This window comes from Amphiura filiformis, chromosome 1, assembly GCF_039555335.1.
Source record: "Amphiura filiformis chromosome 1, Afil_fr2py, whole genome shotgun sequence".
Classification (NCBI taxonomy): domain Eukaryota; kingdom Metazoa; phylum Echinodermata; class Ophiuroidea; order Amphilepidida; family Amphiuridae; genus Amphiura; species Amphiura filiformis.
Window position 1 is genome coordinate 89945447 of NC_092628.1, and position 24931 is coordinate 89970377.

General features: G+C 35.6%; 1 protein-coding gene across 1 annotated transcript in view; it reads left to right on the top strand.

Annotated features, from left to right (window-relative positions):
- Positions 1-24931, top strand: part of LOC140156993 (ATP-sensitive inward rectifier potassium channel 12-like) — a 65823-nt gene that overhangs the window by 29795 nt on the left and 11097 nt on the right. The gene's annotated exons all lie outside the window — the stretch shown is intronic.

Sequence of the window (24931 nt, forward strand, 5' to 3'; positions counted from 1 at the left end):
ATTGGTTAAAAAAGTGGTGGGGGCGTTTATTTGAGGGGACGACTAAGGAAAAACGGTATATGCTAAACTTGTTAGAATTTCCTTTGCAATTTCCCTCATTGTAAATAACACTAATTAAAACTTTTATCAATCAAATACTTTCCTTTCAGTTTCCAAAAATGTACATGTACATGTATCTAAGTAAAATGTATGCCATTCCTTCCTGTTGCTTGTATTCTTCTTATGAATCACAACTACTATAATACACATATTCACTTTTCTGCATTGCATAATTACATGGCTGTATTTTATTTTACTATGAGGAAATAAATATTAATCTACGAGTAATTGCTACGTCACCTGACACCTGCAGGTATATCACTTTACAAACACACTGTCTGATTCCCAGTTTTTATTCTAACATGATAGTGCTTCTTCAACAGGTACGTGCAGCCTGGATGCAAATTTATACTGATACCCAATAATATGATGAAAAACCTGCCCATGGAAAACCCTTGAAGAGTTCCTCTTTTGAAAGAATTCCTAATTATAAACGTTGGAAAGTGCAGAAAATCACACAAAATTAAATTGGTTGGTTATAGTTTGTTATAATAACATAACATACAGTGTAGTGTAATTTAGTGTAATTAGTGATTTACAACATACATGTACACTAATGTATATACATGTAGACCTACATGCCAGTAAGTTGAATTTTTGTACCTCAAACATTAAAAAGAGGTATTTGTTATTGAGTAGTCTTAATGATACATGTAACGTCACAAGTGATGAAATGGGCCTGAAATCACTGTACCAACAGCATAAATTAAGTTTAGAAACCAAAGTTTTCAGTTTTACTGGTAAAACGGAATTCATTGTTTTTGTGAAAAATCTTCTTGGGGAATACCTTCTCAGACTAATTAATGTCATTTTAAGCATTGCTTTGCCTTAAACACTCCAAATTCATACCATCAATAATCTGTCTATGTTGATGGTGCAATTTTGTAATTTTAAAAAGCTGTTGGAAACAGGTATTGCAATTCACAAAATGGAAATTACGGAATTTGCCTAAAATTAGAAAATGGCAAACTTTGATCTCTAATTTAGTTTCATGATCAGGTCATTTAGTTTCACGATGTACAGGACTGCTCTATCAGGCCTGTGTGGCCTGTTCTCTCTGATGCAGGCTTGCGGACATGAAATCAGAACAATTCCTTTTTTGTGTGTTCCATGACAGGTCTAGATTATACATAACATGTTGGAAGAAATGAATTCATGATGAGAATTTATAATAAGTTGTAGTATGTAATATTTCTATGAGTACGCTATCGGTTACCACAGTAACGGTGCAGCCAATCCCTGTATCTGTGGTCAAGCTGAGGAAAGCTCAACCACTGATACAGGGACCGGTTGCACTTGAACTGTGATAACCAATGCCGTACTCGTAGAAATACTATAACTTTATCGACAAAGATTGTTCAGGCTGCTCAGATTTAAATTTTAGCTAGACTATCTACACAAGCAAAACCGGAATTAATGTCCTTATGTTCCCTATTTTTATTGGCTGACGTCAAGAAATATCAATTTTATGAAATGATGTTTATAATCTTTGGTGATTAACTATAAATAAAGCCTAAATATGAACTATTTTGGGACAAAATTTAACGATGCTGCAATCAAATTTTATGGTGCGGTAACTATATAATTGCTTGCATTGCAGCTGGTTTTAAATTTGTGATAATATTTGGTGCGACTCAAATGCAGGATATAATTTACATGTATGTTCAAAGAATGTTTCTGGAATGTATTTTAATTTTATTTGTTTGATTTTCCCCTCTACTTAGTAAGGTTAAAATATATATTTTTAATATTGTTAAGATATTGTGCATCTGGGACTCTGAAAAGTTATCCTGAAAATATACCAAATTTGATTATAAAAAGAGACCCAAAATGATGCACATTTGTTTGGACTTTGAAATTATTTATGTTCAACAGTAAGGTAAATGCCCCATTAGCACTTTTTCCAGATTTTTGGAGAAAATTAAAATGCACTTCAAATCTGCATAAAATTGACCTCACATCCCCATACCTCCATGGTATAAATTGGCAATAAAATGTGGATGACATCATGTATACATAATTCATCTTATAACTACTCCAATAGGCATTTAGGCACACTAGTTGTAAATATTTATCTTTGATTCCTTTTCTGCTTGCTAGTTCACTTGAGTCTGTAACATCAGATCGAAGCGAAGTAATGTAGCTGTTTTTCAGAGAATTTAGTTAAATTTATCTACCTGGTGAGGTGTGTTGTTAGTTTGCAAGGTTTCAGTGATTGGTACCATACAGCTAGAATGGAGTGCAGTTTGTTGATTGTGTGTGATAGGATGATACTGAAAGAGGACACAAGTATTTCTCCACATTATGTATTTGATCCATTTATGTTGTGAATGTGCAGTTGCTCTGGTTATTTATATTTTTAGATGTTGGTTTTATGAGATGCGTAGATAAGATCTTATTTTAAAGCAAGTGTTTTCAGTCGATATAAAAAACCAATTGCTAGGAGAAAATTTTGGAGACTTTTCCACATTGGCTACAAGATTTTTTGTTGTAGTTTCCTGCTCCATAGAAACTGCCGAAGTATGTAGCCCCCCCCCCCCCATACAATGAGGGCCTGCTTGAAAAGCAGTGCTTGTCACTGAATCAGTATAACCCTCAATAAAGAAAGAATGAATAAATAAATAAAGTGGAGAACCAAAAAGTTCAATTTTTGGACTCTTAATGTGCTCCACCACAGTCATTGCTCTTCCACCTTAAGATCAGTGTTGCCATCAATCCCAGCTTTAATCACTTTATTTTCTAAACATTGATTTCTACAGAAAATCTTGGGGCCAATCTTGAAAATTCACCCTAATTTAATTTTCTCCCAACCATTGGTTTCTATGGGACAAGAAATCCCAGGCAAGAAATTGTCAAAAGTTGTGAGGAAATCTTCAAAAGTCTCCAATTGAGCTAGCAGATTGTGGGTTTGGTAACCATACTCATAAGTGACAACTGTGCCCTAGTCTTCTGATTTATCCATGTGGTATCTATAAACTATAAACGGGATGGGCATAGATAGGAAGAAAAGCCAACTGAAAACAGTTGATGTGTATTTCATGCAAGTCATCCTACAATGACAGCGGGCTGTACATGTATGTATATAAGTTTAAAAAAGGGGAAGGAAGGACAAAAGTGTGGATAAATCTGATGACAAGTCCAATTCAAATATTTAACCCCCATCTGTACCATGTGTATGGTATGGCTAGTCTGTTGAATTTGACCAAATATTGATTCGTATCAAGTCAATGGTAAACAGCAAATACTTTTTCTGGTGATGTATTTGCTTATTATAAAGTATGTCAGGGTCATCTGAGTAATTTCTTTATGATGTAAATTTGGTCAGATTTTAAATGATGAATTACTAATGATGTTCAGGTTCTTTTCTTCTTATATTATTGACATTTAATTCTAATTTACTGATTTTGACCTTGTTTTACACAATTATAATTATTGTCTTATTGATAGTGCTGTCATTGACATGCAATTCGCTGTCAAGTGATGATGTAATAGGATTGATTACCATTGAACATATAGATTTGTTTCTTGGTTTATTTGTGGTTAACAATAATTATTTGCATCTTTAAATATTTCATCACATTCTAAGTGCTGCAACTTCTTGTGCTGCCTCATCATCTTGCATTTTAGGTCAGGGCAAAAGAAAGTCTGTCTCACCACACCAATGACCTTATAAGGGCATAAAGTTTCAATGTATAGCAGCCAAATGTCAAACTCACATGTATGGTATATAGGCATGAAGATGACTGATCAATTATCAAAGCATAAAATGTAATTAATTCATAGCATGTTGTATAATTTACTAACTTCATTTGGTTCCACCATTACAGGCTGTATCAAAATGTTTGGTACCCATCAGTTTTGGTGTTTATTGACAAGCCTGGTTCTAATATTCTTCCATGCAACATTGGATCCTCTTGAAATGCCCACAAAAATATAGATTGATAACCTTTTATAATATTCATCTATAAATTAGGTAGCTGACCGTAGCTCCTATGTTGTATTTTGATGTGAAAGTCTTGTCCATAATCACTGGAAACTGATGGGTACCAATCATTTTGATACACCCTGTATAATGTATATGATTCAGGCCTCAAACATATTATTTCATTTGTGTGGACTCATTGACATTTTTTGAATAATACTGCTTTTGTAATATTCATCAAATTTACATGAAAGGGAACTTATTCTTGAAAGCACTTGAAATTAAATACACTGTACAGTAGCACACTATATTATTATGGCAAACTATGTGTTGTAAACAGTTTAAGTATGGGTGACAAACTATTCATTGTTTGGTTTTACAGGAATGCATGTTTCTACTTAAAATTGTTAAAAGGGACATGAATATTTAAAAATGCAAATCCTGACCAGACTCTGTTTTGACTTGAGTACATAAAAGCAATGCCAAATTAGCTTTATACTTGACAAATAAAAAGGGGGCTGCAGGCTATAATGTACTCAAACACTGGTATATTGATTGCAGCAAATATTAGTCGTGTTCACATTTTGAGTTACACCCGGCGTAAACGTGCGCTAACATTGACAATGTGAACACAGCTAATGATGTAAATGTCATAATAATATCATGCCTGTTCATGTAAATGTTATAATAATTAATATAATGCTTTTCTGTCCAGGCTGTATCTAATATATGGTAATTATCTTTGTATCATGTTTGCATATATGTCCCATATTTAATATTTACAGACCCATCTCAATAATACTTCTAACTTTCAAGCTCAAAATTTGACACATTCTAGTGAAATCCTCAACAAGAATCGATGGGTTTGCTGCAGAATTCAACCATGTGTTCTTGCAACCTCTATATTTAACCAGTTTTAGAGTAGAATTCAGGTCTGTTTGGATTCTTTCACTGAGTGAGTAAACCATAATAAATTGCATGAATTACATAATCTAGTAACCCAAAATAACTATTTCTATGACTTGACTAACCCAAGCAGAGTTAATGAGTTGACACACAACATGTGAAATCACTAGATTCAAAGAAAAATGATATCTCAATTGTCAACAGTGCGGTAAACAAATTCAAGCAAAATTCTTGCAGCAAGCTAAAAATAACACATTTACGCAACCCATGCTTTATAAGTAAGTGTACTACAAACACCCATTGATTTCACCTTCAGCTATAAATGTAATGTAAAAGGAGGTGAGATTATGTATCAATGCATCTATTGATCCAACAAAAAAGTGAACTAGTTCTCTTAAGTCACGTTGTCATCTACTTTGTAGCCATCAATGTTAACCTGAAAACCAAGTTCACCATCATCATATAACCTTCGCTCACTCAGTAGGTTTGCGTTGACGTTATCAAGCATGTGCTTGCCCAGATACACATGATAGTAACTTGATCACGCCTCATACAATCTGTTACTGTATTAGTATTTATAGTTGGTCATCTATGAATTGTATTTTGATATCACATTTATATATTATATCTGTGCCAATTACAGTTACATTTTTTTTTTTTGTACAGTTTCGGTCATGAACTATATTTTTTTGTAATGTTTTTTTTTTATCTTTAGTAAATAAAATGTCAACTTGACTTAAGCTAGAATACAGCTTGCAGGGCTGGAAATAAGACAAGATCTGCAAGCATGCGCATATTTTTGGGGCTTTGCCGCTTTGGGAGTGTGAGTCCCATGGGGTAAAAGCATGGGGCAGCAAAAAGAAGGGGCAGCGGAAGATGAAGAGGTGGCAAGAAGAATTATTAAAGAAAAAAGTGTGAGGCAGAATGGGTGGTAAGAAGAATTATTAAAAGGCGGAATACATTTTTGGTCGCCAGTAGGGCCAACACTCAAGGCGGTGGGGGCTATTGGGGGTTGTAACACCTCCAATTTCGTTAATATTTTTAAAAAAATGGTGAGAAATGTTTTTTGATCCTCCTCCCCTCCCCCACTCTTTAGATTTTTGAGCTACATTCTGCTGGAAACAAATTGGGTCAACCATTTTGGGCTGTTGCTGTAGGGGGCGGCAAAATTTTCATTTTCTGTAGCCCCCCCCCCCCCCAGGGTAGGAGCGGCCACAATATGCCACTGGCAAGGGTCGTGGGCCCTTATATATAGGTCTGAATACTCCTCAATGTGGTTGGCCCAGAACTGAAGTATATCTGAAATACTCAAATGAGGTGTAGTAAGCCCTTGATTTGAAATATGATAGACAGTATTAGAAATCATATAAGGGTGCTTTATTTGATGTGTGTCTCGGCAAATTATTTTGAAATTTATCTGCTCGTACTTGTTTTTTTGTTTCTATTATTAACCAAGGTTAATGACAAGAGATCTCCTATAAGACCTATTTCATGCTTAAAATGCAAGAAAATAGTAGGACACTTTGTCTTATATAGTGATCTGAGCTTGCAGGTGAAAGGTAAAACTGTACGCAAATTAGGCTGAAGTAAATGTCAGAAGTTACACCACTGTAAACTTGTGAAGAACTTTTTAGATTGAAAATGAGGACATGATATCCATAAACGATTTATGTGTATTGAGATATCCATGTGTTCGTGATGCTACTATATCATATACGTGACAGCTGCTGGGGAAATGCATCCACCGGTCATCATCTACGTTTGATGTTTTAACTGTTCTACATAGTATTGATTTAATTAATTTGACCTTTGCTTTGTACCTTAACGTTTATACAAATGTAGCTTCATACTCCAGTTTTTAATTAAATTATGATTTGCTTGTTAATTATGTAATGATATTTCTCCCACACACCCACCCCACGCACCACACACTACCCCCCCCCCCTCCCCTTTGATTCTGTGAAATTTATAATTATGTTGTCACATGTATAAATGATTGTATTGTGATAACTCGGTGAATGAAAATAATGATTTTCCAATCAATTTGGTGAAGACAAATTTCTACATTATTGTTATTATTTACTGAATTCAAGTCTGTGGGCTGCCACTAGCTCTGTTCTCTGTAAAGACTGACCTGAGTAAATAACATCACAAATTGAACTAGTGGCAAATGGTGGTCATAGACCACAAACCTAGCTGGGGCATGTTGGTGTTGTGGAGGTATCTGACCCCTACAAAATGTTCCAAAAATGCTCCCCTGGTCATGGGGTTTGTTTTCACCGAGTTTGATTCCCGTACTCCTAACAGATGTCCAAAAAATTCAATTCTAAGATTTGACCCCAGATGACCTTTGACCTGACCTATGCATGATGTTCCATAGTGTTCCCCTGGTCTTGAGGTTTGTTGTCACCATGTTTGAGCCCCGATACCTCTTACAGATATCCAGAAAATGAAATTCTCTGATTTGACCCCAGATGACCTTTGACACCCCTTGCACAGTGTTCCAAAATGTTCCCCAGGTCAGTAAGTTTGTTGTTGTGGAGTTTGAGCCCCGTACCCCTAACAGATGTCCAGAAAATGCATTTAGAAAATTTGACCCCTACATGACCTTTGACCTGACCCCTGCAAAATGTTCCCCTGGTCATGAGATTTGTTGTCACTGAGTTTGAGCCCCATACCCCTTGCAGATATCCAGAAAATGAAGTTATAAAGATTTGACCCTGGATAACCTTTGACCTGACCCCTGCAAAGTGTTCCAACATATTCCCCTGATCATTAAGTTTGTTGTCACCAAGTTTGAGCCCCGTACCCCTTACAGATGTCCAGGAAATGCGTTTCTAAAATTTGACCTCTGCATGACCTTTGACCTGACCCCCATAAAATGTTCCCCTGGTCATGAGATTTATTGTATCGAGTTTGAACCCCATACTCCTTACAGATGTCCAGATAATGCAATTGTAAGATTTTACCCCCTTAATGACCTTTGACCCCCATTCTGTGTGCAAGGTATGGGCACTGGGTAAAGCCGATGCACATGTGTAAGTGACGTCATTGTGCTATGTAATATGTGGCAGAAGAAGCATTTTGAAGATATTTGGTTATATACCGAAAATGCCCTTTAATGACCTTTGATCCCAATTCTGTTTGCACTATATGGGCACTGGATATAGGCGATACATATGTGCAAGTTACGTAATTGTAGGGTGTAACATGTAGGAGGAGAAGCATTTTGAAGTTTGTTGCCAGAAGAAGAAGAAGAAGAAAGAAAGAAGAATCGGAGAGCATTACAGTACCTAGCTGGGGGGTGTAAACCCCCCAGCTAGGTAATTAGTTATAAGACACTCCTCTTGGCAAAAGCATGTTTTCTTATGGTAGGTATGTTCATAAAATTTTGAAGTTCAATATTTTTAGCTGAAAGTTCTTTCATTTGAAAGAGAATCAAATTACCTAAACAATAAGAGGTCAATCATGTTTCTAGTGCATATACTTTTGAAGTTAGAGACAAAAATAGTGTCACCAAATTGTCCAAAATTTTGTGTGTGAAATTGTGACAGCAGGCACATGTACAATGTACACTACTGTATGTGACCCCAGATGACCTCCTATTCTTTACTGTAAGAAAGCTGTTTTGGATGGTCTTGATTTGCTTTTGAGCTAAATCGAGTGTCCACTTGGTGGAACATAGATTGCACTATATGATAGCTTATGAATCCATTATTATGCCAGTACCAACATAAGTCAACATCACTTAGGTTTTGGTTGTCAAAATTAATTTTTAGTAATTTTTTCCATTGAGCCCCACAGTAAAGCCATTTTTGGACCGTACAGGCACATTCCACTTCCCTATGGACGAATAGCGCCACCTCGAGTGTGTGATGTGAGCCTGACTACTTATGGTGAATTGAAAGAAACAATTTCAGGGCAATAATATTTTATGTAGAATGGGCATTCTGGTAATGAATACAATTGTTAAATGAAAATATTATTTACAAAATTATAACTTGACCTAAATATGCCAATCTGCAGATTGCTCATGAATTTGAGTATATTTCAGCTGGGTACTTGGTCTATTCTTGTTTGATATGTACTATAATAGATGTGAGATGGGCAAGTTTACCAGAGGATGAAAACCTTGGGAGTTTATTGATTACATTGTAATGGAGGAGGGCACAGCATTGAAAGCAAATAATAATCCTTGTTGGTGTCATCGTTTTCGTTAAGGTCATGTCATATTATATATTTTCCACCTCATTTATTACAGGATTAAGTGTATTTACCGGTTTGTATTGGCCTTTTTGTTGGATATTGACATAATCAATAATGACCAAAATAATATTTGTATTGCTATCTACAGTAGATATGAATTATGATTATGATGGTATTGACTGTAACTGTGTCAAGGATAAGTTCAAATTGAAGCCAGTTAATATCCTACATTATATGTGACAGTGAAACAATGTGTTCAGAAATCAAGGCCTAATAAAACTGATTGTAATTTGTATTGCCCTTCCAGGCCGAGCCTAAAATCTGAAAATCTGTTACAAGCCAGTTTTGTCTGATTCTTCAGCCCTACAGACATCTACAGGACATGAGTTGTTCATATTTTTGGAATGCCATTGTTTTTTTTAAAAAGTCAAACCAGGGAACAAACCATGCACTTACAACCTGAAGCAAATTTAGTCTCTTAGTCAGGACCCCAGTTTTGAACTCGAAGACACTATTTGCAGACATGTCTCACAGATAGAGAAACCATGCCATATAAGTTTGTATTGCCCTTCCAGGCCGAGCCTAAAATCTGAAAAATATGGTTGTTTGTTTGTTTTTGTTTGTTTTTGTTTTATTTTCATTTGAGCTTTTACATGTATATGTGGTATAAAATTTGCAAAATGTTTTTCCTGTTTGTAATTCGTACCACACAACTCTGATATATTAACAAAACTAGCTTGGCAAACCTTATAAATCATTGTTTACAATCATTATTTTGTAGTGAACTTGTTTGTGGCAATATAAAATAAAAGAATTTTTTAATACCAACCTACCCCAACTTTGGAGCTTTAAGGGCAATTCAGACTTTTTTAGGCATATAATACAATAGAGAGCGCAAATTTAATGTTGTCACATTTGATTTTTGTGAATCCCTTTGATTGTTGTTATAAGCTGAATAGTCGGTCAATCACACACATACGGAACACGGTGTGCAAACTGAAGTAACACTAAAAGATCCTCCTTTATAAATTTCAGTGTAAAATAATTTTTTGAAGAATCTGCCAAACTTTTAAAGTCTGCCAAACAGGTACAAATACATCATTTGTACAATTTCAATTATTTGAGTAAATGTACCTGTTTTAAAAACATATAAAGCCTAAAATGAACTCTTGTGTGTCCTTTAATTCTCCCATCTGATACAAACTATAGAGTAAATAACCATGCTATCACCTGGCTGCTAAAACCTCCTTCCATTCGATTTTTGTTGCTTTCATCCATTTGGTCATCAAGATTGACCTATTGCGAAAACGAGCATCAACCAGCCGTGCCAGACGGCATTGATTTTGACTCGACAAACAGGAGGATTAATCAATAATTACCACTGTATAATTAGTGGGTCACTTCACTTAGTACTTTGATTCTGCTCTCCAGGATATAGAAATAATTTTGCCTTTCTGGAACTATAGGCAATCTGAGCACATGTCATTTTCTGTGTGTTATCATGGTTATTGCTTAAGGTGGGATTGGAGGCATTATAAAAGTGCTCTAAACATGTTTTGAACAGATTAATTGAGTAGAGCAAAGCACACCTATCAATATGCCTTTTGTTTGAAGCAGATCAGACGTATGGTTTTCCAAATATATCAATTTATATTTTCTTTATATCTTATTGTTTTTATCAATAATCAATATAGTTAATAAGATAAAATGACTGGAGAAGCTCATTAACATATAATTTTTGCCAATATTTTGCTAAAAATTAATTAGCATTTATGCAAATTAGCTCATTAATTATGCAAATATGCAAATTAGAGGGCTGACTTCACTATATAATACATTAGAACATATTAGAAACACTTTGACCAAGTTTCAGGGCAAAAGTATGCAAAATAAGAGTACCATGAACATTTATGCATTGATTTTTAGCAAAATATTGGCAAAATTACATATTAATGAGCCTTTCCAGTCCTTTTAGCTCATTAACTATATTGATTATTGACAAAAACAATAGGATACATAGAACATATAAATTGATGTATTATGGAAACCGTATGTCCGATTGGCTCCAAACAAAAGGCATATTGATCAGTGTACTTTACCCTACTCAATTTATTAATCTGTTTAAAACATGCTCAAAGCATTTCCTAATTTCTAGAAAATGCATCCAATACCACCTTAACATTAATATGGATTGTGTTAAGCTTTTCTGACTTCAAAAATAGCCTTTGGATGCACTATTTGCATTTTCTGCCACTGCACTCCTCCAAGATATTCTGGGAACTGCGTTTCCATGTACCTGTCCTTTTCTATGCCCTACTACTGTACTCTGCAGGAGCTTACATGCGCTAGTATTTTCTTACCGTCTCTTGATGTGATAATATTATGTGTAGTCTCTGTTTACTAACATAACATTTTGAAAAATCGCATCTCATATAATCAGCAGGCAGAAGCATGGTGTGATTTTGATTAGGAAGGGAAGCACCGAGCTGGATTGAGGGGACATCAGATGTTTTTTGACAATTTTCACTTTGATTGGGTCACATCCAGCCCGTACCCCTGTGACACTGCACCACTCTCAGATTAGGCAAAGCAGATTTTGCAGAGGAATATTCAGCTTATTTTTGAGGCTAGTGTTGAAAAAAAGGTAATTCTCGGTTTTAGGGTTTTATATTATTTTGATGGAATAAATTGCATACTCTCCTATAATAAATCACAATAGCCGAGTCTGCAATTTATTCAGGCAAATAATAAAAAAACCTGAAGTCTAGGATTGCCTGTAAAAATATAAACTAGACATATTTTGGGTAAAAAGTGTTTTTATTCAAAATTGTCTGTATATCCCTCTGCTTACAGTGTATATAAACATTTTGAATAATATAACATAACAATACATTGTAACAGACATTATAAAATTATCTTATTTTCTACTTCATAACTTCTTACATTTATATGCAAATTGTTTCCAACAGTGACAATTAATTTAACCAAACTAAAGTAATTTCTGACATTTAAATGCTTTCTGAAGTGCTGTTTTGATAAACTTACAGTACTGAATAATGAATTGGTTGATGTATAATTTCAGCATGTATTGCTTCATCTAAGCCATGTTAAGAAAATAGTGAATATTTTTGATTTGCCTAGGGCAATATTTATATTGCTGAAAACTAGTCATTTGTATATGAAAATTGCATCTAAATCCACCCATGTATAAGCATTGATGCAACTATAAAGGGCGGGATATACTCCAAATAATAGACATAGAATATTTGTTCAACAACTTCATTATTTAATCTATTTCAAATCATTTTTTATCTTCTAACAAAATGTTTACTGAAATGCAGTAAATCAATTATATTAATGTCAAATGTCTGGTGGAAGTATGTGACATGATCTGGTCCATGGGGGCCAAAGGCGGCAAATATGAAACTGAGATAAAGGTAAAAATATGGAGTAAAAAAACAAGAAAATACATAAGAAAATAGACATCAAAAAACTTCATAACTTTAGAACCAACTATACTAGACCTTTGGTGTTTTCAGTATATGATAGCCTAATATTTTTATAAGGTAATAATCATAGTAACTCAATTTTCAAAAATTGGCTTCCATGGACCAGATCGTGTCACATATTATCAATTTTACATCATCAAACATTCATTAGAAGTTAAACATGACTGGATCCTTTGGAATCCTGGGAATAGATTTAATAATGAAGACATGTTGCATCAAATATTCTACATCATATTAAAAAGTATGCAGGGGCCATATTGTTGAATACTGTGTATGAAATAAAACTGCTTGTATAAAGTTCAGTGCTTTCATCTGATAGTTCTGAATTTACAAAAGTATGAAATTTATTGTCAAGTTAATTGAAATGCACTTTGAAAATTGTATAAAACAATGCATGTAAAAGCAAGTTCACCAAAAAGCTAGAATAAAATATCAAATTGAAAAGCACTATTCTTCCAAGGCCAAATCGACTCAAATTGTTCAATTGTCTTAATGCAACCAACACCTAAAATCAAAAAATCAATGCTACGTAATTTTTATTATTTTAAACCTTGCTAGTACATGTATATTACACATTTTATAAGATGTTTAAAATAAGATCATAAAAGGCCTTCAATAAAGCCACTGTTAAAATTCAATTAACTTTGAAGTTGAAATCAGAGCATTACCTCATCGATCTTTCGTAGAATATTTCCATCCATCTTACTCTCTCTAGAATTCATCCAAACCTTTGCACAGTGTACTTACCCAGGAAAATGGGAGCCATCTGCACTCTGGCTACATCCAGGCTCCATTCTATTTTTGATATCAAGGTGTACTCTTACTACTAGTCTGACTGTTACAAGCCAGTTTTGTCTGATTCTTCAGCCCTACAGACATCTACAGGACATGAGTTGTTCATATTTTTGGAATGCCATTGTTTTTTTAAAAGTCAAACCAGGGGACAAACCATGCACTTACAACCTGAAGCAAATTTAGTCTCTTAGTCAGGACCCTGGTTCTGAACTCAAGACACTATTTGCAGACATGTCTCACAGATAGAGAAACCATGCCATATAAGTTGAGTTTGTTCACATTTTGAGTTACATGTGGCATAAACTTACACTGACATTGTTAAAAAATCGATAAATATTTTCCCTACTCCTACCATGTGTCCACACCCAGTTTATTCCTTGCACTACGCCAACCAGTTCCACCAAGCATTGCTTCTGGTCGCCCTAAACATTGGCTGCCACTTTTGGTGTTTCTGTGACCTTTTTCAACCACAAGAAATGTAGCCTCTTAGTTCCGATCAAAACAGGCGTAGCAGTGTTCACGTTGCAGCATACACCTGGTGGAGATTACAGCTAGCTCGCTACTCCTGGCTTTTGTTAGGAGTAAATCGTCGGACGTACCTGGCGGAACTTACGCCGACCATCGTTCACACTGGCACTCCTCCTGGCAGCGCCTATCGCTACTCCTAGCAACTTGCACCAACCAGGTTCTGCCGGAGCTGTAAAAAATTGTAATAATACCAAGAAAGGTAACAGCCTATAGTCCAAAGGGTCAATAATCTGAAAAGGGTAAGAGTTTAGGATAGGGATACGGTTCCGTTCGGGTTAGCTTCGGGTTAGGGTTGGGGTCAGAGATATACGATAAGAGTCAGGGTTATCTTTAGGTTTAAGATTAGGGTAAAGTTTAGGTTGGGGTGAGGGTAAGGATTAGAGTTTATAACTAAATGATTGGGTTTTTGGACTAATGACCCTTCGGACTACCTAAACGAATGAGTGTCGCTAGATTGGACTACCCATATGTATACTATGGAATACAAACAAAATAGTCACATGTCAGAAGTGCAATAAACAGCAGCAGGTCACCCTATAGATAGATGGCTACAAATTGATTTGCTTTCGTACTTGGTTTGTTTTCTATACTATAGTTAGCATGGATTCAAATTGGTATTTACGGAAATCCAGTTTGAAAATTAAACTATCACAGGAAATGGTGTGTTGCATATGATTGTACTCAAGTGACTGGCCAGCAGTGCAGGAGAGTTCATAACCTGAATAGGTTGTATAACCAACCAGCACATATTATCAAAACTGAGAAATATTTTAGACACATAGGTTTTTACTGTGTAGATGGCAAAACATTAAAATCCCTGAAATATTCCGCTAATAGATTCAAGGCTAAATTAGGAAATTTCTTAATTTTGAATATTTTGCTATTTAGAGTATAGGACCCTTAAGTTAGTCATTTTCAAGGGTGCTTATTAAAATTATGAATTGAAAATTATAAATTATGAAATGAAAATTACAAATATGATTTCACACACATTCAAAATCCAGGGTCATAATTTTATTCAGACATTTGGTGGAATTTAGTTGTACATGTGAATTGTAAAGGGGTGCTTAGACAGCTGTCAATCAAAATATTATGTAGGGTCACTTATTAGGGGTGGGGTGCTAATTGGGATGAATGCAGTAATTTGTCCTCATATTGTAATTGAAACATACACTAAGTATAGAGAGTAGTTATACTTACACTATTATACACTCTGAGGAAAAACGGTTCTAAGTGAAACCTAAATAGGTTCTCTTTTAAGCTGTCCTGTATGTAGAAGAACCTTACATAGTTTTATGAAGAGATAAAAGGCCAGAAAGAACCATTTGAGACAAATGCCACAAAGAATCATTTTGGTATTCTTACAATTTCCTAGATCCCTTTCTTCTTGAGCTGTCATGTATGTAGAACTCCTAGAACCTTATGAAAACTTAGTGCCATAAGCTAAGGCATTGGGCAAGAACTACAGAAGCTAAATATAGGCTATACAAGTATTACAGTATTAAACACTTAGCCATCAATGTCATCATGAACATCACCTGACCAGATGCCCTCACTGCTATCTATTCTTTGTACCTGCTCTACATCCTTAATGCATCCAAGATATTGATTATTTCCTCTTTTTTCATGCCTCTGAATATACCTGATTTGTAACTGTCACTGATTTTGTTTTTGTATTCATAAAATCGAAGGTGAACACGATGAAAGACGGAAATGTAGAGGCTAAGATGTGCTACATAGTAACCATCATCCGCTCATGCGCTCCTCATCAATTGTATCATGTGCAGATGCTAGGTTGTCGCCTTTAACAGCCTTTTACTGGTAACGTAATTAGAGACTCATGGAATGTGTACTGTTAAAAAGAAGACTTACTTTACAGGATTCAGTTGTTCACATTTTGACAACTTCAACCCATTACCATGATTACAATGTATGCTTGTAGTAAACTTGAATTGAATGTTAATGTTTGATCTAGGGCCTTGCATCCTGAAATTATATGGTTAATTTTTTATGTTGCATTATTATGGGGATGTAAGAAAAGCATCAAAATAAGATTATTGTAACATGTTCCCTTTAATGCTATTGCTATGTAATTCAACAGGTCATTTCAGGTATACATTGCACATGTAGAATGTAAAAGTAGTATTTTATTTTCTAATTACCGGATAGCTCTTCTCTCAAGTAAGATAATTGCCGGGGAATGCCGGTATGATTGGTGTCTACTAAATTACTTACATGTACATGTACTGCAAATTGCATGGTTATTGGATCCTTAAATTCTTTTTTTTTTTTTTTTTTTTTTATGTCGGGCATATCTAGGCATTAACAGCTGAAATCTAGGAGATAACGCTGATGAAACTTCGGTCAGGCACAAGTGACCTGGTGAACGAAGGGGGTCGCCGTAGATAGCTGGTCGGGTATTTTACAGGACAATCAAGTGTAGCGACAATCGGGCGTTACCCTGATCGGAACCGCCTGAAACGAGGTCTTTATCATGGATCATCTGCCCCGCCATTACCAGATGAACCACAGGAAGAACAGATATATATTTTTGGGGGGGGGGTCCTGCGGGGAATTGAACCCGGGACCTCTCGCACCAAAGGCAAAGACCTTAACCAGTGTGCCACGCTGTTCCCCAATAAAATACATAAGGAAATAGACTTTACAAAATTTCAGAACTTTAGAACCAAGTATGCTAGAACTTTGGTGTTTCCAGTGTGTGATACTAGCCTAATGATTGTATAAGGTAATAAGTATATAGTAACTCATTTTTCTCAAATGCCTCCTTTGGCCCCATGGAGCAGATTGTGTCACTTATTAATTTTTAATTCAATATTTTTGAAATGTCCACTAATAGGGGCCACAAACAGCGCAGTACAGGTAACAGATGAGAGAAAACCAATGGGTAGTGTGGGCTCCAATGAGTTACTTATGAACGGGGAGAGGGAGCTTTGCACAAGTTAAATAAGAGGTGAGGCAGGCATGATTACACTATTGGACCTTCGTCCTTCAAATTTCAAAGTAACCATTTGGAAGCTGTTAGCATGGATATCTGATCAATCGCTACCAGAGAATCTTATTTCTCTTTCAATTACACGACTAAATCAAATGCCAACATTTGTTGCTTTTTTGCTGGTACCGGTATGCAATAAAATTGGACTACTTTCCTTTCAAAAATAAAATATCAATTATTCCATTGAACAATGTTGATTATCATCTGACAGTATTACAGTGCACATGACTTACTATCCCAATTATCCAATTCCCAAAATTGAAGTCTTTGAAATCTGTTTACAACAAGGCAAAGCATCCCAATCTATACCTAAAATATGAGCTCCAATTTAGTAGGTGTGATGAGGTACTCCCAGGGGATGTGGTAGTTTTTCCTATCAGTCTGGTGTGTCGTAGCGAGCGAGGGAGCGTATCATAAGCAGACAGGTTTGAAGCATTGAATGTAATACCGAAGCACACATCCCGGCAAATCCTCAGGCAAAGTTGTTCAGTCTCACTGTTGTGTTAGGTTGTCAGAAGTGCTTAATACTGAGGGATATCTACCTTTGACGGCATCTATTGTCTTTTGCCTGTTACAGACAGGGCATGATTACTCAATTACATGTAGGAAGAAATTGTTTGTTTACTTGTTTGTTTCAGTTTGGTTTCTTCAAATCAGTGACGTATGTTTCTAAGAATCAATTTTAATTTTCCTTGGATCAGTGGTTTCTGATGGTTTTAGTTGCATGGCGATATAATTACCCTTGGACAGAGAAACCTAAAAAGCACAAGGATAATTATGCTATGCATGTTGGTAATCAAACAAGAAAACCATTTATCAAGTTTATTAACTTGACTGTTATTTTTCATACCATCACCATTCACCAAGTAACTATGATCTTTTCTGTATTATAAAGGATATTCTCTCAATTTATAAGTGACAGGTACCAACCTAAAATTTGTTTTCAAATAGCCTATCTGCAAAAATCTGGAAATAATCGATAATTCAGCATGAAAATTCTAATTCCACTGATTTCATGTAATATTCTGTAATCACACATCCTGGTGATATCTGTGCTAGATTCTTTAAAATCAGCCATGCCAGCTGTAACCCAAACCCAACCAGGTCTCACTCTTCTTTCCCTTCCGATATAGCAAAAAAAAAAACATGGGTGCGGTTAGGGTTAGTTAATAAATTTATCCTAGCCCAAACCCAACCAGGTCTCACTAAAGCTTGCTATTAAAACCACTGGTCGTGCACGCATTCCATGTGCATGTGATGCCTAAGTAATATATACCCAGGGAATCACTGGCCGGGCCAGCGTAACCTCCGTGGCTACAGGCTGGTGATCTTCTGTATGGCATGCGAGGGGTCCGAGGTTTCGAATCCTGAGGGTACCTAGTGACTTCTTTGTTCATCTTCTCTCCTTTTTCATTTCTCCTTTCCCTTCTGATAGCAAAAAAACATTTGTACAGTTAGGATTAATTAGGGTCTTTGGGAGCTCACAGCGTACTATAAAAGGGGGTCTTTGGAGCTGTGAACTGTCAAAATCAAGGGTCTTCCTTGGCTTTCTGGTTGAAAATCGCCTGGAAATGATCAAAATCAGGGGTCTTTCAGTGCCTGGTTTTGGTAGGGGACGGGTCTTTCGGAGCTGTGCAGTCCAAAAACTGGTCTTTCCTCCAGGGGAGCATACCTGTATGGTCATTTGTGTTAAGTGCCCCCTCCACCTGGCCAATCGTGTTGGGTGATTTCTTTGCTGTACTGTTTATAACCACCCAAAGGGTGTTTTATGCATTTGACTTTATACTGTAATGCATGATATTTTGTGGTATTAATCTGTTGCAATTTGAACTGTTCAGAGCAGTTATACAGTGTCTTATATCAGCGAAAAATATTTCAGGGGGCTTATAAATTTGCGGTAATGAAATTAGCCGCAAAAAGCGTAAAAATAAAAACCGCACAAAAATTTCGCGATATACAGTACTTGATTTCTCATCCTGATGGCAGTGTAGCAACACTGAAAATACCAGCATCAGCATATTAATATTGTTGAAATGTCAGGTCTGTGGTCACATGTCTCTCTAACTAGTAACCTACCCATGGTTTGTATTGTTTTAATTACTGTGAAACTATTTCAAACATGGATCTGTCGTGCTGGGTTTTAATTTGTGATGTAATCAAATCACAGTATTTGAGAAACTAAACATTTCAACTTTTAAAAGGTGTTGAGGACTGGTATGGTATGTTTATAGAATGCAATAAGAGGGGGATCAAAACTTGAAAAAGCAATAACTGTTGGTCAAAATCATGTAAACATAATGTGTCATACTGTGATAAATGTTGTATAACATTGTCTGTAGGTTTGCATTATAAAATGTATGTTTTTTGATTTAATTATTTGTGAAACATTCTAAAGCAATTTGTTTCGCAATTAAAATGTCTTCTGAAAGTCCTTGTGCGAGTTGTAGGGGGGAGCAAACTAGATTTGGTAATTAATTCTAACTTCTGATAATTTACCTTTTATCATCACAGATATAATTTTGTTTTTCTCATCTAAGATTTGATTGTTCACTGACACAGATAAGTGAACTTGCACATTATGCCTGATGATTTATTGAACTTCTACCTGCTGTCAAATGCTCATGTTCCTATTGATTTCAAAATCATTACCATTATCAAGAGATGTCTTCCCAATAGAATCCATTCATGATCATGTAATTATTATCTTAGATAAACCTATACGACGGCTCAGTGTGAGAGCGTTAGTCAAGCTTGGTGTAAAATGTGTGCGTCATCCAACCGTTGCAAGCAATGTTTTGACATTCAATCTTCACTGTTTGGCGCTTGTTTATAATTGGCCGCAAGTGTAAATGGGAAAGTTCATTGTCTGTATTATTGTGCACTACCCTGGTATAACAGCTGTTCTACGGTTGGTCTTTGAACTTGGTACTGTTTGGCCAGCGCTTCCATCTCATCTGAAGGGATTGAGCCAGACTCTTCCATGAAATGTTGCTGTGGGGATGGCTGCACCTCCTCCTTAGGGAGTCTGTTACCTTCCCAGCATTGACTAAAGCCGGTACCAATTTGTTCACCTGGGTGGGGAGAAGCAATTGGGGCCTTGCCTAAGTTTTCAACATGTTTTTACCACAGGGATTCGAACCCTTGACCTCAACAAGCTACCTCACGATTATGAGTCGAACTCTTAGACTTCTGCTCTACCACCCCTTACAAGATGCTATGGTTCTATGGATAATGATTTCAAAACTGACTTGGTAAAAATAAATGAAACTTGAATAAAGTGAGAATGTATGCACATGAATATCATCTGCACATCCTTTAAAATATATATTGTAGTTATGCGGGTACATCAAAAACACTATGCAATAGTAGGCAGATTTATCATACCTCTCAGAAGGCTAATAGAAATAATAATATCTATTATTGGATGAAGATAGGTTTTGCTATGAGGAGCTCATGTCTAATGGCAGAGTTCAATATCTGCCATTGAATAATCTTATTTCAGGAGTTGACCTCAGGTTATGAGTTCTTGTTCCTTATTATTTGAAATTGATTATTACAAGCTATGTTAAAAACGTTTCTGGCATTTAGACTCTTGAGCCCGATTTTCAACTTTCAAAGCTCATTGATCTGCATGACACCCCTAAGATATTTGAGTAAGGTCAGAAATGTGGGGGTACATTTTGTTTTGTACCTGTCCCATCGGGACACATTTTGAGCATAACAACCTTGTGACTTTACATTAACAATATAGTGCACAAAATTTGGATCAGTAAAAATAGAAAAGTGTCATTTGAAAAGTAATACAAAACACATGCATACTTTCGTAGGCATCAATGTGAATTTGATACAAATTGAATCAACATTTGTTTAAATTTTACACCAGTGCTATCCTCCTCCTACTCACAGCTCCCACACACTACATAGTTACCTGGAGACACATAAGAAGAAAGCCCTTGCTGATGGAGAGATGTTTTATTAGCCGAATTGAATTCCTTATTCCTCATTTGTCATGTATATCATGGGATAATTTGAATGTTTGATGAGCACAAACTAGTTTACATTCACAAGCATTGTTTTAGCTGATTGAATTACTGACTATTTGTATACTCTTTCCCCAAGTGAAGTTTTAAGTAGGATAACATGCTTGAATTCAGAGATACACACTACATGTACCTGGAAAACTAGTGATGAGTTCAGATACAAACAGCAATATGCTATTGCAGCTTTGTGTTTTTTAATTAATTTTGATAATTTAGGGGATCTGGAATGAGCGTTTTGAGCGTTTCGACAGTATTTTTTGTGGGACACGAGAGTACATCTGACATATCAAATTGCATTGCATTCTGAATACGAAGAATGTCTTTCTGATATCAAATAATTTTCATTTTTGAAATTCACGATATAATACAAATTTTATGACAAATTATTAAAATTTGATATTTTTCACATTTTGATATATAACAGTCCTTGAAGTAAATTTTATAAATCTAATGATATACTCTTAAAGTGTATGTAGCTGGGAGGAAAAGCCGACAATCAATTGAAAATTTTGACCTTTCATATTGAAGATATGGATTTTTCCCCCTAAAAGAAAGAATCCATATCTTCGATACGAAAGGTCAAAATTTTTGATTGATCGTCGGCTTTTCATCCCACCTACATACACTTTAAGTATAAATCATCAGATTTATAAAGTTTACTTTGAGTACTGTTAAATGTCAAAAATATAAATTTTTAATGATTTGCCATAAAATGCGTATTACATTGCGAATTTCAAAAAATTCAAAACTAGTTAATATCAGAAGGACATTCTTCGTATTCAGAATGCAATTCGATATGTCTGATGTGCTCTAATGTCCCACAATAAATACTGTCCAAACGTTCATACCCCATCCCTTAATGCAAAGAAATATCATAATAAAAGAAATGAATTGCAGTATTTATTACAGAACTAATATATACAAAGCAGCGATTTGGATATATCACATTTTCATCTCCGCTCTCATGCATGTGTTATACATGTACTGTTATTACATTCAATTAAGACAGGACATTACAGGGAAACGTTTGGACTCATATTTTTTATTTCACAATCCCTGTTGCATGATTTTCTAGCTACAGCATTGGGATTTGAATTAAACAACAGGATTTCAATTAAAGAACTTGTTTAACTAAAGAAGTTGTTTTATTGAATCCCATTATATAGCTCATACAACTTGATTTGAGCCAGATAAGTATCCATTTGATGACAAAAGAGGAAGAATTTTCAAACTTGACAAATTCTTGTAATCTTTTGTAAGTAATGATGATAATGAAGACAGTTTCAAGCTGTTTCAACTGTTCATTTCTGCAATGTTATAACATCTTTGCTGAGTTTGCTCACAAGAAATCTGATCAAAGTTCCAATTATTTTTATACTTCAGAAAGTACCGTGTTATATCCCTACAAGATCACTTCAAACTAGCTAAGCATTACTAGTTAAAGAAAAGCGAGGAAACGGAACACACGTTTGTGAGTTGACCGCTTTCCCATCCATCATGCATTGACGTCTTCGACTGACTGTGTAGAGATTTTTTAAGGCGATGTTTCCCATCTTCTGTGGTAGGAATATGGGGACAGGGCTGTGACTATTAGCTACTTGCGGTTCGCCATTATGCACTATGTGCGGGGAGAGCCTCGAACTGGCAGCATACATGAATGGGAATTGAACTAGTCATAACGTTCTGTGTAAGGTTACATAATTCTTCCTTTCATGTATGCTGCCAGTTCGAGGCTCTCCCGCATATAGTGCATAATGGCGGAACTGCAAGTAGCTAATTTAGTCACCCTCAGCCAGCACTCAGTGCTGACAGCCGTTACTTGGTCCATATTGAAGTCTGCCCCGATCGGCACTATAGTTTGACTGAAAATACTGAATACACTACTGATTTGTTATTTGCATGCCTCAAAAAATAACAGGCACTAATTTCATCCTAGTGACATCACTGTATGGGTGGATGAAGAGAAAATGGTTGCATAACTTTGTTGGAGTATAAAAAGCGTAAATGCAGTATCACCTTAACAAGAGTCAATTAGCCGTATGAACCTTTGCCATTAAGTGAGCGATAACCGATGATAGAAATTGATCATCCATCGTAACAGTTACCTGGACAGTTGGGTCGACCTGGACCAGGCTGCAGTTGTTATGATAGAGTTGAATTAGATCCCAAATTAAAATAATTAAAAGGCATCGATTTGTGAGCTAATCATGTCAATGTTGTTGTGGATGGGATTTGGGTTATATTTGATTTTTAAGTGATGATGGACTCATCACTTGCTATTTATATCCAATTGGAAGGATAATATTTGATTGTGGTTTGATAAGATTGGAATATCAACTAAATGAATAAATAGATCACTTGAACTGAAACAGAGGCTAGCCTGCTTGAAATAGATGTCAATGTTTTTACTCCCTATCGCCAGTGGCAACACCATGGGAGGATTTGGGGCAAAATACCCCCTCAGTCAGAACTGTTTCCCCCCGTGTAACCCAAAATGACAAAAATCATCCTATTTAGCATCTCAACTGAATGAGGAAACTTGTATGAAATATGTATGAGTTAGTTCATAAATCGGAAACTTCTGATGAAGAAATTGTTTTTGAATCACTGTTATTATGTCCTCCTTGTCTCCCCCATATCCCTCAAGGAAAGTTGAATAGAGCTATTCACAAATAATAGATTATACATTATTGCTGTTTCACTGGGTATATAGTCCATCAAGATATATAAAACAATTGTGCCTCAGTCCAAAGAAATGCTGCAATTGATTTGAACATTGATCTCAGTGTTCGTTGACCCCTATATTTCATTCTTCTTCTTTCTTGAGAGTGAATCAAAACTGACATAATATGTCTGTTATAATTTCATAGATTTGTATACCATGAGGTGGAATTGAAAACAAAATAGATAACCCTTGTACATCCAGTTTCATAATCTAAACCCAGAACTCCGGTCAATTCCTAAAATAATCAAAAGCAGTGCATTGCTCTGGATAACCCCTGTTTCTTATGTAATGATTTTGGACAACTGTGTTGCAAAAAAATAACAGCCCAAGCCACGAGCCAGGTCAGTCAGAAGATAACAAGACTTTTAAAAATCTGAAGAACAAGATATTTTAAAAGATTTTGTCCATTGACTGTCCGCTATAATTAGCAATAGAATAAGTTCCACTGCTATGCTTGTCAGAGATGTTCCCTGAACAGCGTACGAAAAGTACAAAAATATACTTGGTGGAAAGGTAGTTTTTGGTGGGAAAAGGTATAGAGGGTTCAAATCTCAAAATGACTCCAATCGTTTAAACAAAATATCCCAACTTATTCCTTAGTCATTAGGATTAAGAAAATGTAAAGTTTGCCCTATCTGTTCTTGAGTTATAAGCCCAAAGGTCAAATGCTGGGTTCCACAGGGGGTCAAAAACTAAAAATTGTCAGATTTTAACCAAAATAGTCTCAAATTATTCGTCTTGCAAACATAATTCATGTAAAGAATATTTGCGCTGTTTAGGGTAACATCGAAAAATAAGTCATGGTCAATAGAGTTCAATGGTCATTCACCTCTTTTATCTTGCTACCTAGGAAACAAAATGTTCAAGATGTGGAAAACTAGAAGGTTTTTCAAGGACATGGTTTGGACACTGTACTTTTTCTTAAGTCTGTGCTGTACTTCATGTACTAGTTACAGGCCAACTTCATTCATTCATTCATTGACTGCTCATCTTCAGCCATTGATAGATATTGATCACAAGATTCTCATTGCAATGGATGAATTGATTATGTACATTTATAATATTATATATTTGACTGATTATTGCATTTCAATTTGATGGATCACCTAACCCATATATAATATAGATGAGTTGACTTCTGACGTCATTGCCTGGCAGTATGCACAAGCATCATCACAATTTCCCATT